This window comes from Rhinoderma darwinii, chromosome 1 (genome assembly GCF_050947455.1).
Source record: "Rhinoderma darwinii isolate aRhiDar2 chromosome 1, aRhiDar2.hap1, whole genome shotgun sequence".
In the NCBI taxonomy this organism is placed as follows: Eukaryota; Metazoa; Chordata; class Amphibia; order Anura; family Rhinodermatidae; genus Rhinoderma; species Rhinoderma darwinii.
In genome coordinates, this window is record NC_134687.1 from 121,440,175 (window position 1) to 121,455,765 (window position 15,591).

At 44.2% G+C, this 15,591-nt stretch overlaps 1 protein-coding gene across 2 annotated transcripts in view; it reads left to right on the plus strand.

Annotated features, from left to right (window-relative positions):
• The first annotated feature begins 3,088 nt into the window (after positions 1–3,088).
• Positions 3,089–15,591, plus strand: part of PLRG1 (pleiotropic regulator 1) — a 115,954-nt gene continuing 103,451 nt past the window's right edge. For both annotated transcript variants that reach the window (XM_075860331.1, XM_075860332.1), the window contains exon 1: positions 3,089–3,220. The gene's annotated coding sequence lies outside the window, so the exon portion shown is untranslated. The remainder of the gene's footprint in view (positions 3,221–15,591) is intronic.

Consider the following 15,591-nt stretch of genomic DNA (forward strand, 5'->3'; position numbering starts at 1 on the left):
AAGTGATGCATCACTCACTACAGAGTTTCAAATTGCCTCTGTATGTGACATCAGCACAAAACTATGTGAACGGAGCTTCAAGAAATGGATTTCCATGGCCGAACAGCTGCACACAAACCGAAGATCATCATGCACAATGCCAAGAATCAGCCAAAGAGGTGTAAAGCACTCCACACTGTACCCTGGAGCAGTTGGAAGGTCATCTCTAGAGTGATAAATAACGTTTACCTATCTGGTAGTCTGATGGACGAATCTGGGTTTGGCGATGCCAGGAGAATGATACCTACCAGAATGAATAGTACCTACTCTAAAATTTGGTGGAGAACGAATAATCGGTGCTGTTTTTCAGGGTTGGGCTAGACCCCTTAATTCCAGGTAAAGCTAATGTTAAAGCTACAGCACACATTGTAGCTTCCAACTTTGTGGCAACAGTTTGAGGAAGACTTTGCCCCAGCACACAAAGCAAGGGCCATATAGACAACTTGTAACGAGTTTGGTGTGGGGGAACTCAAGTTAACCTGAACCCCTTCTAACACCGCCTATTGAATGTCAGACCTTCTTTGCCTAACCTCACAAATGTGTTTTTGGCTGAATGGGCACAAATTGCCACAGACACACTCTTGTGGAAAACCTTCCCGGAAGAGTAGTTGCTGATATAGCTTCATAATGGAGGCTAACCCAATATTAATACCCATAGTTTTCGAACGCAATATCAATATAGCCCACATTTGACCAGACAGTATAGATAGATAGATAGATAGATAGATAGATAGATAGATAGATAGATAGATAGATAGATAGATAGATAGATAGATAGATAGATAGATAGATACGGCATAAAACTCATTGCAGCAGGGGTAGCTGGTGAAGACTTTGAGGAGCTTCACTCTACAGCTCTTACTAATAGCAATGCAAAGCTGATGTATCTTACAAAGACAAAACAATATGTAATTATTAGGTACTTTAATATTTGATCTTGTAATGTCCGTGGCTGCGGACTGTCCGCTCCAGCCTCCCGCTGACAGCCGCAGCCACGAGTCGGCAAGCGCTGGCCCCAGCCTCCTCCTCAGGAGACGCCAGCACTTGCATCCACTCACCTCCGCCGGAGCCCGCAGGGTGCGCGCGCACGCTCGTCCCCGCACTTAAAGGGGCAGCGCGCGCACCGGACATCTTGAACGACCTTTGACCCGTGAGTACCCTGGGCTATAAGAGGGGTCCAGCCCCCTAGTTCGATGCCTGAGCGTTGTTAGTCTTTCCCAGTCTGTCTCGCAAATGGTTCCTTATTGTCTCCCGTTCCAGCTGTTACCCGTGTACTGTTACCGTTCCTGTATTCCGTATTGTTCCTGTGCCTACCAGCGTCAAGAGCCATCTGCCACGTCAAGTGCCATCGGCCACGTCAAGTGTCATCTGCCACGTCAAGTGTCTTCTGCCACGCCAAGTGCCATCTGCCACGTCAAGTGCCATCTGCCACGTCTAGTGTCATCTGCCACGCCAAGTGTCATCTGCCACGTCAAGTGTCTACCGCTTCATTGGATACTGCCCGCAACGTCTGGCGCCACTTGCCGCACCTGCCTCCATCCGTGCTGAAGCCACAGCCACCGCCCGGACTATTTCAGGTACCCTAGCATTACTGTCTGCCATTTACTTCCGCATAGACTGTGACCTGGTCAGCTGCCTCCCCGCTACGGCGGAGCGGCCTAGTAGGTCCACATACCCTGTGCCCGTGACAGATCTACACAAACTGGCTGATTAATTTTCTAATATGTGTTCCTTATCATTATAAGCTACTGCAGAAGAACAGTCAGTATGTCAATAGGCTGCATTACAGCAATTTTTAACATGTTTTCACAAGTAAACTATGTATCACTGTAGCTTAAAGGTAGTGTGTCAGCACTTTTTTGCATCATAAACTCTTAAAGGGGTTATCCGGGTTATTAAAATTGATGGTCTACCATTAATAAGGGATCGTGGGGTTCCAACTTGAATGTTTGTGTTACATCTATGGCCGGGGGTCGTCGTTCTGACTTACCCCTTGACGATTCCGGCCATGGACGTCTCTCTTCTCGGCGTTCGCTCCCTCCAGGGAGATGTTGGCACTCTTCCGGGTCCTCAGACTGTGTCCCGCAGGGCGCGCGCCCGTGCGTGCACGGCCTTAAGGGGCCAGTACGCGTCCAGCTTCCTATCATCAATTATCAGCCCAAATGGCTGCTGGACTATAATAAGGGGTCCTGCCCACTGGTTCCTTGCCTGAGCATTGTTGTATACCCTAGTTTGTCTTGCTAAAGGTCTCCCAGTGTTTTCTAGTTCCCAGTGTTACCCGTTCCTGCTGCCTGTACCCTGCGTCCCGTGCTATCATACCTGCTGTGAAAGTCAAGTCGTGTCCTCCCGCTGCATCCGCGGCGTCACCTGCTGTGAAAGTCAAGTCGTGTCTTCCCGCTGCATCCACGGCGTTACCTGCTGTGAAAGTCAAGTCGTGCTCCTGCCACTGTCTACATTGCCTCAGGTACTCGTTCAGAACTATAGACATTGTTTTGTACCTTGTTGGCCAGCTGCTACCCCGCTACGCGGTACGGCCCAGTGGGTCCACACCCCGCGCCGTGACAGTTTGTATGTTCACTTGAATGTGACAGTGGTGCAATACCTTGCATAGCCGCTACAAATGTAACAGTGCGTGCAAGTACAAACAGAAATAACAACCATGTAAACAATGAAGTGACGTGGCCCCTTTAAACAGCTGATCGGCGGGGGTGCGACAGTCAGACCCCCCACTGATCTAATATTGGTGGCCTATCCTGAGGGTAGGCCATCAATTTTAATAACCTGTATAACCCCTTTAATACTGCTAGATAGCGTAGGACATTAGCATTAGAATCATAACTATATTTTGCTGTTGAGTCCTTTGCAAACAGTAAAAAAGGACATTTAAGCCTTGGGGCGCCGTATGCAAATTAGCTAGTGAGTGTCCGTTACACCAGGAAGTGTCCCACATCCTAGCGAGTAAACACTCCCCTCTTGTGGTGATGCACAGGATTTGCAGAGAAGGCGTAATGATGTAGCGGTGGGGGAGAGACGTCAATCACAGAAAGAGGGGAATGTTTACTCGCTGGCATGCAGGACTTATCCTGGTGTATCAGACACTCACGAGCTAATTTGCATGTAGCGCCCGGAGGATTAAATGTACTTTTTTACAGTTTGCAAAGGACTCAACATCAAAATATAGGTAGGCTGCTAATGCTTTCTTCCCTCACATGGAGGTTTTTGTTAGGCAGAAAAAAATCGGCCTCAAAATTCCTTCAGGATTTTTGTGGTAGATTTTGAAATGCCAGTGGTTTCAACGCTTTTGTTTACGTGTATTTTTAGGCGTTTCTTTTGCCTGTTTTTTTTAGCCACTTTTTTTTAATGAAGCAAATGCAAATACCAAAAATACTTTGAATGAGCGGCAGGTTTTTTTTTCTGCCTCCCATTGATTTCAATGGAAGTTCACAGGTGGAACCCGCTCCAAGATAGGGCATAATGCTTTTTTTTCCCCCGCAAACAGTCAAAAATTGGCCAGGAAAAAAATCTTTGCCACCAATTAAAATTGGGCCATTTTTTTGGCGCTGATTCTGATGTGGTTTCCGCATCAAAATCAGCGACAAAAAACTTGGTTAATGATGCAAAAAAGTGGTGACAACCTCCCTTTAACTATGACTCTAAGGGCTTGTTTACACGAGCGTGTTATTCATCCGTGCGACGCGCGTGATTTTCACGCGTGTCGTACGGACCTATAATAGTCTATGGGGCAGTGCAGACAGTCCGTGAATTTTGTGCAATGTGAGTCCGTTGCAAAAAACTCACGACCTGTTCTATATTTGTGCGCTGTTCGCGCATCACGCACCTATTGAAGTCAATGGGTGCGTGAAAACCACGCATGTCACACGGAAACTCTTCCGTGCGAACAGCGTGATTCGCGCAACAGCAGTGAAAAGGATGAATGAAAACAGAAAAGCACCATGTGCTTTTCTGTTTACAAACATCCAAACAGAGTGTCATAATGATGGCGGCTGCGCGAAAATCACGCAGCAACGCATCATACGCTGATGCCACACGGAGCTGTTAAGTGCCTTTTGCGCACGCAAAACGCCACATTTTTAGCGTGCGCAAGACGCACACGCTCGTGTAAACGAGGCCTAAGGCTAAGTTTACATCGGCTCCGTAAGTATAAGGTTAAATTATGTAAGTAATGATAGAAACCCAACGAAACCCATTAAAGTCATTGTGTTCATCAGGCGTCGTTGGTATCCGTAATGTGATGCATTCGGAGCTCCGTCGTTTTCTTTGTTCTGCTCCTATGTCGGAACAGAACAATGGAAATAGAAAACGGTGACGTGAACAGAGTCTGATGGTAACTACAGGAAATCTGGTTTGGCCCCATTACCTTATGTTATGCTCATTGCAGTAGTTCACATTTTCACGTCTCCTAAACCAACGCAGTATGAAATTACAATACTAATGATTGAAACATGTCTTTTTTTAAAGTATTAATCTCTCTTCAGGGATTGTATAAACTTTTGGGTTTCTTTATATGGTGCTCAATGTGTAATGTCATATGCTAAATATTGAACTATGCTTTTCTGTTCATGTTCTTGTTTTTATTGCGGCAACGTGTTTGTATATCTAGGGCATGGCCAGACGTGGCGGAATTGCTGTGGAGTTCAGCTGTGGACAGTCCGCAGTGGAATTCTCCTGCGGCCGTTTTTTACATTTTTTCAATACATTTTTAGGCAAGTTAGTTCAGACGTTGCGGAAAACTCAGCTGCGGACCATAGGCTGCGGTGCGTAATTTTCCCTCCGCAGCGTGCACTGTCTGTGGCGGAGAAGAATCAGAATTTTACTGCGGATTTCAGTCTTTGCAATGCAACAACTGAAATCTGTGTCAAGTCTGCTGTGTTTTCTGCAACGTCTGAATTACCTGTCAAATCTGCAAATGTTGGTGCAGATTCGTTGCGTAAATGCCCCAAATCTGCACCAACATTTGCAGCGGAAAAACTCCGCCCTGTCTGGCCGTGCCCTTACTGATAATAGTTTTGAAATGAATATATTTCTTGAAATCAGCAACAAGCTACGTGAACTATGAATTTCCGGATATAATTGTATGTTTAGGTCTAAGTCGGGTCGGGAGCAGGGCTCAATAATTTCCTAAAGTAAATAAATCCAGTACAAAGGTCATGCATCCTTTTATAATGAACAATATGTTAACATGACCTGAAAGGATTACACAGATCCATTAGTAATATTTGTTTTTTCTGCAGTTGATCTGCTACATACACCTAGAGATAATACAAACTGAAATCTCCCAATTTACAAAAATAAATTTACAATCAAAATGTGGCAAATTAGGGCCTGTTCACATCAGCGTTGCCCTTCGGCTGAGGGGTTCCGTCTGAGTTTTCCGTTAGTTGACCCCTCAACGGAACATTGCTAATGGTTTCCGTTTGTCACCGTTGTGACAGGGTTCTGTTGTTCTTGACAGAACCATTAGCACACTGCGCTATTGATTCTGTCAAAACAACGGAACCCTGTCACAACGGTGACAAACGGAAACCTTTAGCAACGTTTCTGTCACCATTGAGATCAATGGTGAGGGAAACGGAAAGTAACCTGCACTGATAGAGAGAAGGAGCTGCCGATTACTGCAGTGCAATTTTGCAGCGAAAACGTGCCTGTAAATACGGGTGGAATACGGGTGACACCGGACCCGTATTTACGCCAGTATTTATGGGAGGACAAAAATACATTCGTGTGCATGAGGCCTAATACAGTATATTCTAAATATTTCAGTACTCAGAGTGCTAAAGGGATCCATGTGCAAATAAAAGCAGATACATGCATTTAAAATGATACTGTGAATAATATAATAAGAATAAGGACGTGTTTGCACCAGAATACACACACCAAGAACAATGGGGCGCAACTTATGAAGCACTCTACGCCATTTTTCTGGAGTAGAAAAGTCACATTTTGCGCAAAAACTTGCTTATTGCAGCAAAATTTTTTGACTTTTCAATTTTCACACTACTTTCATCATTTCCAAAAGGTGGGAGGGCTTAGCAGAGGGGCGAGGCCACTGCGGCCCCATAAATTTACTATAATTTACGACAGAAAAGTGGCAAATTAGAGCGCAAATCTGCTCCAGCAAATAGCTGGACTAGATTCAATTTGATTTTCTGGCACACAGATAGCCAGAGAAGCAAATGTATTAAAAGAAGTGCACCTCTCAATACATTTGGTGAATTTTACTGCAACTTTCTTTAGATTAAGACTGGCATATGAAACGCCAGTCTTAATAAATTGCCCTCAGTGTCATCTGCTTATCTGTCTTTGTGATGTGACAATGTCCAGTGAATCGCTGCGAATTCTGCAGAACAGAACATACCTTACTGTGTAACATTCCCAATTCTGTAATAGGTTAATAAATGCGCTAATGAAGAGACCATATGTGGGTAAAGAGGGTGATCACCCATCCTGTGGCGCATGTAATCTCTGCAGCACTAGCCTTCTGCCTGTATCAAACATTGGGTATTGAGCATACACTAGCCATAGCTTTTGGGAAGAAATGTGCCATTGGATGTGATCAGATTCAATTTCTCATTGATATCGGAAATGCAATGGTTATTTAACAGAAAAAATATCTGCACAGTTTTTACAAGGTTAACCCCTTCAGGACCAAGCTCATTTTGGCCTTCAGGACCAGACCCATTTTTTCAAATCTGACATATTTCACTTTATGTGGTAATAACTCCGGAATGCTTTTACCTATCAAAGCGATTCTGAGATTGTTTTCTCGTGAGACATTGGACTTTATGATAGTGGAAAAATTTGGTCGATAAATTCAATATTTCATATTTTTTTTATAGAAATTTATTTTTAATCTATTTTTTTTGTAACACAGAAGTTTTTACCAGAGAAACGCAACTCAATATCTATTGCCCAGATTCTGCAGTTTTTAGAAATACCCCACATGTGGCCCTACTGTGGTAATGGACTGAAGCACAGGCCTCAGAAGCAAAGGAGCACCCAGTGGATTTTGGGCCTCCTTTTTATTAAAAAATATTTTAGGCACCATGTCAGGTTTGAAGGGCTCTTTCGGTGCTTAAACAGTGGAAATCCACCAAAAGTGACCCCATTTGGGAAACTACACCCCTTGAGGAAATTATCTAGGGGTCTAGTGAGCATTTTGACTCCGCAGGTTTTTTGCAGAAATTATTGGAAGTAGGCTGTGAAAATTAAAATCTACATTCTTTCAAAGAAAATGTAGGTTTAGCTAATTTTTTCTAATTTCCACAAGGACTAAAGGAGAAAAAGCACCGCAACATTTGTAAAGCTATTTCTCCCGAGTAAAACAATACCCCACATGTGGTAATAAATGGCTGTTTGGACCCACGGCAGGGCTTAGAAGGGAAAGAGCGCCATTTGGCTTTTGGAGCTCAAATTTAGCAGGAATGGTTTGCGGAGGCCATGTCGCATTTGCAAAGCCCCTGAGGGACCAAAACAGTGAAAACGCCAAAAAAGTGACTCCATTGAGAAAACTACACCCCTTGAGGAATCCATCTAGGGGTGTAGTGAGCATTTTGACCCTGCAAGTTTTTTGCAGAAATTATTGAAAATGGGCCATGAAAATGAAAATCTACATTCTTTCAAAGAAAATGTAGGTTTAGCTAATTTTTTCTAATTTCCACAAGGACTAAAGGAGAAAAAGCACCGCAACATTTGTAAATCAATTTCTCCCGAGTAAAACAATACCCCACATGTGGTAATAAACAGCTGTTTGGACACACGACAGGGCTTAAAAGGAAAAGAGCGCCATTTGGCTTTTGGAGCTCAAATTTAGCAGGAATGGTTTGCGGAGGCCATGTCGCATTTGCAAAGCCCCTAAGGGACCAAAACAGTGAAAACGCCAAAAAAATGACTCCATTGAGAAAACTACACTCCTTGAGGAATCCATCTAGGGGTGTAGTGAGCATTTTGACCCCACAGGTGTTTCATAGATTTTATTAGAATTGGGCAGTGAAAATAAAAAAAATCCTTTTTCTTCAATAAGACGTAGCTTTAGCTCAAAATTTTTAATTTTCTCAACAAATAAAAGGAAAAAAAGAACCCCAACATTTGTAAAGCAACTTCTCTGGAGTACGGCAATACCCCACACGTGGTCATAAACTGCTGTTTAGACACACGGCAGGGCTCAGAAGGGAAGGAGCGCCATTTGCTTTTGGTGTACAGATTTTGCTGCATTTGGTTTCTGGTCGCTATGTTGCATTTGCAAAGTCCCTGTGGAACCAAAACAGTCCCCCCCCAGAAGTGACCCCATTTTGGAAACAACACCCTCAAGGTATTCACCTAGGGGGTGTAGTGAACATGTTAACCCCACAGGTGTTTTGCAGAAATTCGTGTGCACACGATGTGGGAGAGTGAAAATGGGAATTTTTCCTTAGATACGCCAATATGTGGTGCCCGGCTTGTGCCACCATAACAAGACAGCTCTCAATTTTTATGCAGTGTTTCCCGGTTTTAGAAGCACCCTACATGTGGCCCTAATCTTTTGCCTGGACATTCGACAGGGCTCAGGAGTGAAAGAGTACCATGTAAAATTGAGGCCTAATTTGGCGACATATAAAGTATTGGTTCACAATTGCAGAGGCTCAGATGTGAAATAAAATAAACCCCTGAGAAGTGACCCCATTTTGGAAACTACACCCCTCAAGGCATTTATTAAGGGGTGTAGTGAGCATTTTCACCCCACGTGTCTTTTCCATAAATGATTGCGCTGCCGAAGGTACAAATTAAAATTTTGCCCTAGATATGCCAATTCATTGTCAAATATGTCGTGCCCAGCTTGTACCACTGGAGACACACACCTCAAAAATTGTTAAAAGGGTTCTCCCGGGTATGGCGATGCCATATATGTGGACATAAACAGCTGTTTGGGCATGCTGTAGGGCTCAGATCGGTGGGAGCGCCATTTGGCTTTTGGAGCGTGGAATTTGCTTGGTAATAGTTTTGTTTGGAGTATCACTGTTGTTTCCGTTTATAATGTGGGGCATATGTGAGCTGGGCAGAGTACATCAGTCAGGGGCATAGTCAGGTGGTATAATAATAAGGTAAAAAATATAATAAAATGATCCATAGATGTGTGTTACGCTGTGATCGATCCTTTCTGCACAGGCCGGTGTCGCACTGATAACTGGCGTCCTTCCTTATCCCCCTTTTGGTCCACACTCTGCACCTTGGCAGTTTGGGGAATTTTGCCGGGAAAGTGTTGTCCTGGTATAATACGGACGCCCTCGATACATCGCCTTTTGAAACAGAAGAAATGTTCCCCTCGGGCCGGCACAACTGGATATTTTTCTTTCCTGAATTATTGGAGCCTTAACTTATTTTATTTTTTCATAGACGTAGTGGTATGAGAGCTCTTTTTTTACGGGACGAGCTGTAGCTTTTATTGGTACCATATTAGGGTACATGCAACTTTTTGATCACTTGTTATCCTTTTTTTGGGAGGCAAGGTGACCAAAAAACAGCAATTCTGCCATAGCTTGTTTTTTTTATATACAGCGTTCACCGTACGTTATAAACTACATGTTACCTTTATTCTGCGGGTCAGTACGATTCCGGCGATACCAAATTTATAGAACTTTTTTATAACTTTTTGCACAATAAAACTACTTTTGGAAAGAGAATGTATTTCTTCTGTCGCGATGTTGTGAGAACCATAACTTTTAAATTTTTTCGTCGATGGAGCGGTGTGAGGGTTTGTTTTTTGCGAGACGAGGTATGGATTTTATAGGTACCGTTTTTGGATACATGCGACTTTTTGATCACTTTTTATTTAAATTTTTGGAAGACGGTGACCAAAAAAACAGTAATTATGGCAGTGTTTTTGAGTTTTTTTTTTTACGGCGTTCACTGTGCGGAATAAATAACATAATATTTTTATAGTTTAGGTCGTTACGGTCGCAGCGATACCAAATATGTATGGCTTTATTCTTTTTTTCAATAATAAATGACTTGATAAGGGAAAAAGGGCGATTGTGTTTTGTGTTATTACTTGAAACTTTTATTGTATGTTTTACAACTTTTATTTTTACTTTTTTTTAGTCCCACTAGGGGACTTGAATGTCCAACTGTTTGTTTGATGTTCTAATACATTGCACTACCTATGTAGTGCAATGTATTGGAACTGTCAGTTGTCCACTGACAGCAAGCCGATCAGCTTACGTAATGCCATAGTAGCAGTCGCCAGCCTTGCCATCGCGTGGCAAGGCTGCCGATTTGCTACAAACCTCTAGGATGCAGCGATCACAATGGATCGCTGCATTGAAAGGGGTTAATGCCAGGAATCGGAGCTAGCTCCAGTTCCTGGCGATAGATCGGGGTGTCCGCTGTAACATACAGCGGACACCCACTGCTGATGACGGGGCATAGGAGGATTCCATTACAGGCTGATCGGGAGGTAAGTATTAGCCCTCCGATCGCCTTTGCACCCACCGGCAACCCAGCGATCACGTTGCTGGGGTGCCGGTGGCTATAAACTCCTCACATGCTGCGATCTCTATTGAACGCAGCATGTGAGGGGTTAATCGGCCAGATCGGATGCTAGTTCCAGTCCTGGCCGATACCTCAGGGTGACAGCTGTAACATACAGCTGTCACCCGGCGGTGATGTCGCTGGCTTAGCTCCTGAGCCAGCTTCATCTCCATCACGTACAGTTACGTGAAAAGGCGGTAAGCCACCAGCTTTAATCACGTAAATGTACGTGATTGGGCGGGAAGGGGTTAATAAAATGACCTACCGTAGGTATTTAATGTTGTTTTAAATGAAGACAAAGAAAGGGTATGTTCACACGCTTAGCAAAAAACGGCTGAAAATACGGAGTTGTTTTCAAGGGACCGTTTTTTATGGCTGTTTTTTGAGCTGTTTTTCTATAGAATCAATGAAAAATGGCTCAAGAAGTGACATGCACCTCTTATTCGCGAGCGTTTTTTTAAAAAAAACACCCCCTCGGAACAAAACGCAGTTTTTTCCCATTGCAATCAATGGGCAGATATTTGGAGGCGTTCTGCTTCCGATTTTTCGGCCGTTTACGGCCCGAAGAACGGCTGAACATAAGCCGTGTTAACATACTCTAAGGGTATGTTCACATGTGGCAGATTTATTGCAGACTTTTCTGTGACTGAAAAGTCATTTCATACATCTGAATGGGATTTTTCTGCATGTATATGTATTTTTACCAACCCCATTCATATATATGAAACAGTTGCAGAAATTTCTGCAGCATATCTGCCACGTGTGAACAGACCCTGAGGCTACATGCACATGTTGAGTATTTTGGTGCGGAAAATACGCACAAAAAATGCAGCCATTCGCAGGAAATTTGCAGTTAAAAACAGCTCCGGATAGTGCATTTTTTGATGCGTTTTTCGGTGCGTTTTTTACACTTTAATGCATTTTTCGGCGCGTTTTCATGTTTTCGTTCTAATTTTACTGCCTGAAGATAGAACGATTAAAATTAATTTTATTAAGTTGTTTCATTAAAATGAGCCATCTTAGCCCCAAGTAACAATGTAAACAGGCTCAGATAAGGTGGTCAGTAATAAGGAGAGGTGTGCTGATGTGATAGTATAGTTGCAAACACCAAGCTCCACCTCACCCCTCACGATATATTATACTGACACACCTCACTGACTGACAGACAATCCAACGCGTTTCAGTGCCACATAAATAAGTGACACATCATCAGGGATTATCGATTCAATTCGGCATTGTGTTTGATTTCACTGTTAATTCAGCCGGCTAGCACGATTGTGTGCTTGTTCAAAACCTCCCGGCGCGTGTACGACACTAATGCCTTGGCCGCACACGCGCCGGCAAAGTTCCGGTCTATTTGACAGGTCCAGGCCCACCCACTGTGCTGACGTAGCTTAGGCCCAGCACCAACCCGCAGTGACCACGTCAAGAGAATGACGTTGCAGGGTGAATGCCGAGCCTCCTTACTGGCCACCAATCAGCTCTGTTACGGACGCCGCAGCGTCCTGTGTTGCCATGGAGATCTAGAGGCGGATACACTCTACCATACACCGCTTTCTATTCAATGCCGTTTTGCTGGTATGTTGGTCATACTATGGCTGGTTGGTAGGCTCTGCAACCTTGCCACTGTTATTGCGGTTTGGTGCCGGACACTGAATGTCTCGGGCATCTGGAGTAGGTACAGTTCGTGCGTTATGGGCTGGTCCTGGTTCTCCGGTTGACTCCGTTTTGCGTTAACAGAATGGTACTTGGATCGCAAGGATCTTTTATCACAAAGGTATTCCATCAAATATAGATATTCAATTTCTGATTATGTTCAGGATGCAGTTGGTGTGTTTGTGTGGTTGTTTGTTTTTGTGCTGAGACGTATGTGCATTGCGGTATTGGATCGTGTATGGTAGAGTGTATCCGCCTCTAGATCTCCATGGCAACACAGGACGCTGCGGCGTCCGTAACAGAGCTGATTGGTGGCCAGTAAGGAGGCTCGGCATTCACCCTGCAACGTCATTCTCTTGACGTGGTCACTGCGGGTTGGTGCTGGGCCTAAGCTACATCAGCACAGTGGGTGGGCCTGGACCTGTCAAATAGACCGGAACTTTGCCGGCGCGTGTGCGGCCAAGGCATTAGTGTCGTACACGCGCCGGGAGGTTTTGAACAAGCACACAATCGTGCTAGCCGGCTGAATTAACAGTGAAATCAAACACAATACCGAATTGAATCGATAATCCCTGATGATGTGTCACTTACTTATGTGGCACTGAAACGCGTTGGATTGTCTGTCAGTCAGTGAGGTGTGTCAGTATAATATATCGTGAGGGGTGAGGTGGAGCTTGGTGTTTGCAACTATACTATCACATCAGCACACCTCTCCTTATTACTGACCACCTTATCTGAGCCTGTTTACATTGTTACTTGGGGCTAAGATGGCTCATTTTAATGAAACAACTTAATAAAATTAATTTTAATCGTTCTATCTTCAGGCAGTAAAATTGTTAATTTACGGAACGGAATACTTTATCAGTGTGCGTATTCAACAATGTTTTCGTTCTAGTCCGATTTTCCACAGTACTAGGCAGAAAGAATTCGCAGGCGGAAAATGCATGATAAATTGACATGCTGCGGATTCTAAAAAAAACACACCGCAGGTCAATTTCCGTAACGAAAAATACTGCAGAGTGTACATGATATTTCCTGGAATCTCATTTGCTGGTACTGTATTAAGCTGCGGATTTGCTGCATGCAAATCCACGCGGAAAAAACATATGTAATACGCATTGTGTTCAGGGGGCCCAAGTGTCTAATATGCTGTATATCAATAATGTGTTAGTCTGAAGATTCACCATTGGGGATTATATTTTGAGAAATTCTCTTATATACATTTATAACCCGAATTGTTCCGTTCTGGGTGGGTTAATGAAAGACGGCAGCAGTGCGGAAATGAAATGACGGAATATAGCTGTATTCTGGTGTCCTGGAGTCTCTAAGCTATCGCAGACAATGAGAAATCCTTCTAGTTGTACGGTGACACACTCCTTGATCCCGTATGCTGCATAAACAGGAAGATTTGCAGGACTCCGGGGATGCTAAGGTGACATCTCAATCACTTTAGTCAGAATTGACTTCTGTGTTCTTAAAATAATGTATGTATCAGAATTACATTGCATCACTGAATTTAATCCTTGATATTTCATTATATCCTCGCTAATTTGAAAATGTATGCGCAGGGGCGTAGCTAAAGGCTCAAGGGCCCCGATGCAAAAGTTCTTATTGAGCCCCGCAAACTTCTCATGGCCGACGGTCCGCAGCTTTCAGCTGCATCACTGGTTCTCCTTAGGGTATGTGCACACGATAACTGCAATTACGTCTGAAATTACGGAGCTGTTTTCAGGAGATAACAGCTCCTGCGTTTCAGACGTAATTGCTCGTACTCGCGTTTTGCAAGGCGTCAATTATGGACGTAATTTGGAGCTGTTCTTCATTGAAGTCAATGAAAAACGGCTCAAATTACGTCCCAAGAAGTGTCCTGCACTTCTTTGATGACGCTGTTATTTTACACGCCGTCTTTTGACAGCGACGCGTAAAATTACAGGTCGTCGGCACAGTACGTCGGCAAACCAATTGAAATGAATAGGCAGATGTTTGCCAACGTATTTGAGCCGTGTTTTCAGGCGTAATTCGAGGCGTAAAACACCTCGTTTACGCCTGAATATAGGTCATGTGAACCCAGCCTTAGTGACCTAACAATGCAGCACCAGCAGCCAGGGGCGTCACTAAGGACTTAAAATGTCAGGGGAAATAGCCCCAATACATATGTGTGTGTATAGGAGACAGCATATCTATACCCTATCAACTATGGATAGGATTAGATACAGTGGCTCAGCAGTCAGTATCACACATGATAGGATTAGATATAAGGCCTAGCAGACAGAATCACACATGATAGGATTAGATACAGCGGCTCAGCAGACAGTATCACACATGATAGGATTAGATATAAGGCCCAGCAGACAGTATCACACATGATAGGATTAGATACAGCGACTCAGCAGACAGTAAGGCCTCATTTACACGAGCGTATTATACGCGCGTGCGACGCGCGTGCTTTTCACGCGTGTCGTACGCACCTATAATAGTCTATGGGGCTGTTTAGACGATGCGTGAATTTTGCGCAGCGTGAGTGCGTTGCGTAAAACTCACGACATGTTCTATAATCGTCCGTTTTTCACGCATCACGCACCCATTGAAGTCAATGGGTGCGTGAAAACCACGCATGCCGCACGGAAGCACTTCCGTGCGAACTGCGTGATTCGCACAAGAGCTGTCAAAAGGATGAATGTAAACAGAAAAGCACCACGTGCTTTTCTGTTTACAAACATCCAAACGGAGTGTCAAATTAGAGATGAGCGCACCGAACTTCACCGGGTTCGGCCGAACTCGTTTTGACCGAACCCGGCAAAAAATGTTCGGGTACGCGACGTCAGGAGACAGTCACTGCCCACGGTGCTGAAAGACTTAAACTGTTTCAGCACCATGGACAGTGACTTTCGATCACAATATACATATACTTGTAAAAAAAAACAGAAGTTCGGACTTACCGATAAGTCCCGGCTTCTTCCTCCAGTCCGACCTCCCGGGATGACAATTAAGTTTCACAGGTTGGTGTATATTGTGATCGGCATTCACTGTCGAGGGTGCTGAAAGAGTTACTGCCGATCAGTTAGCTCTTTCAGCACCTTGGACAGTGACGGGCGTCGACTAGCCTCATCTCTATGATGGCGGCTGCGCGAAAATCACGCAGCCGCGCATCATACACGGATGACACACGGAGCTGTCAATTGCCTTTTGCGCACGCAAAACGCAGCGTTTTTTGCGCGCGCAAAACGCACACGCTCGTGTAAATCAGGCCTAACACACATGATAGGATTAGATACAAGGCCCAGCAGACAGTTTCACACATGATGGGATTAGATACACAGCTCAGCAGACAGTATCACACATGATAGGATTAGATACAGTGGCTCAGCAGAC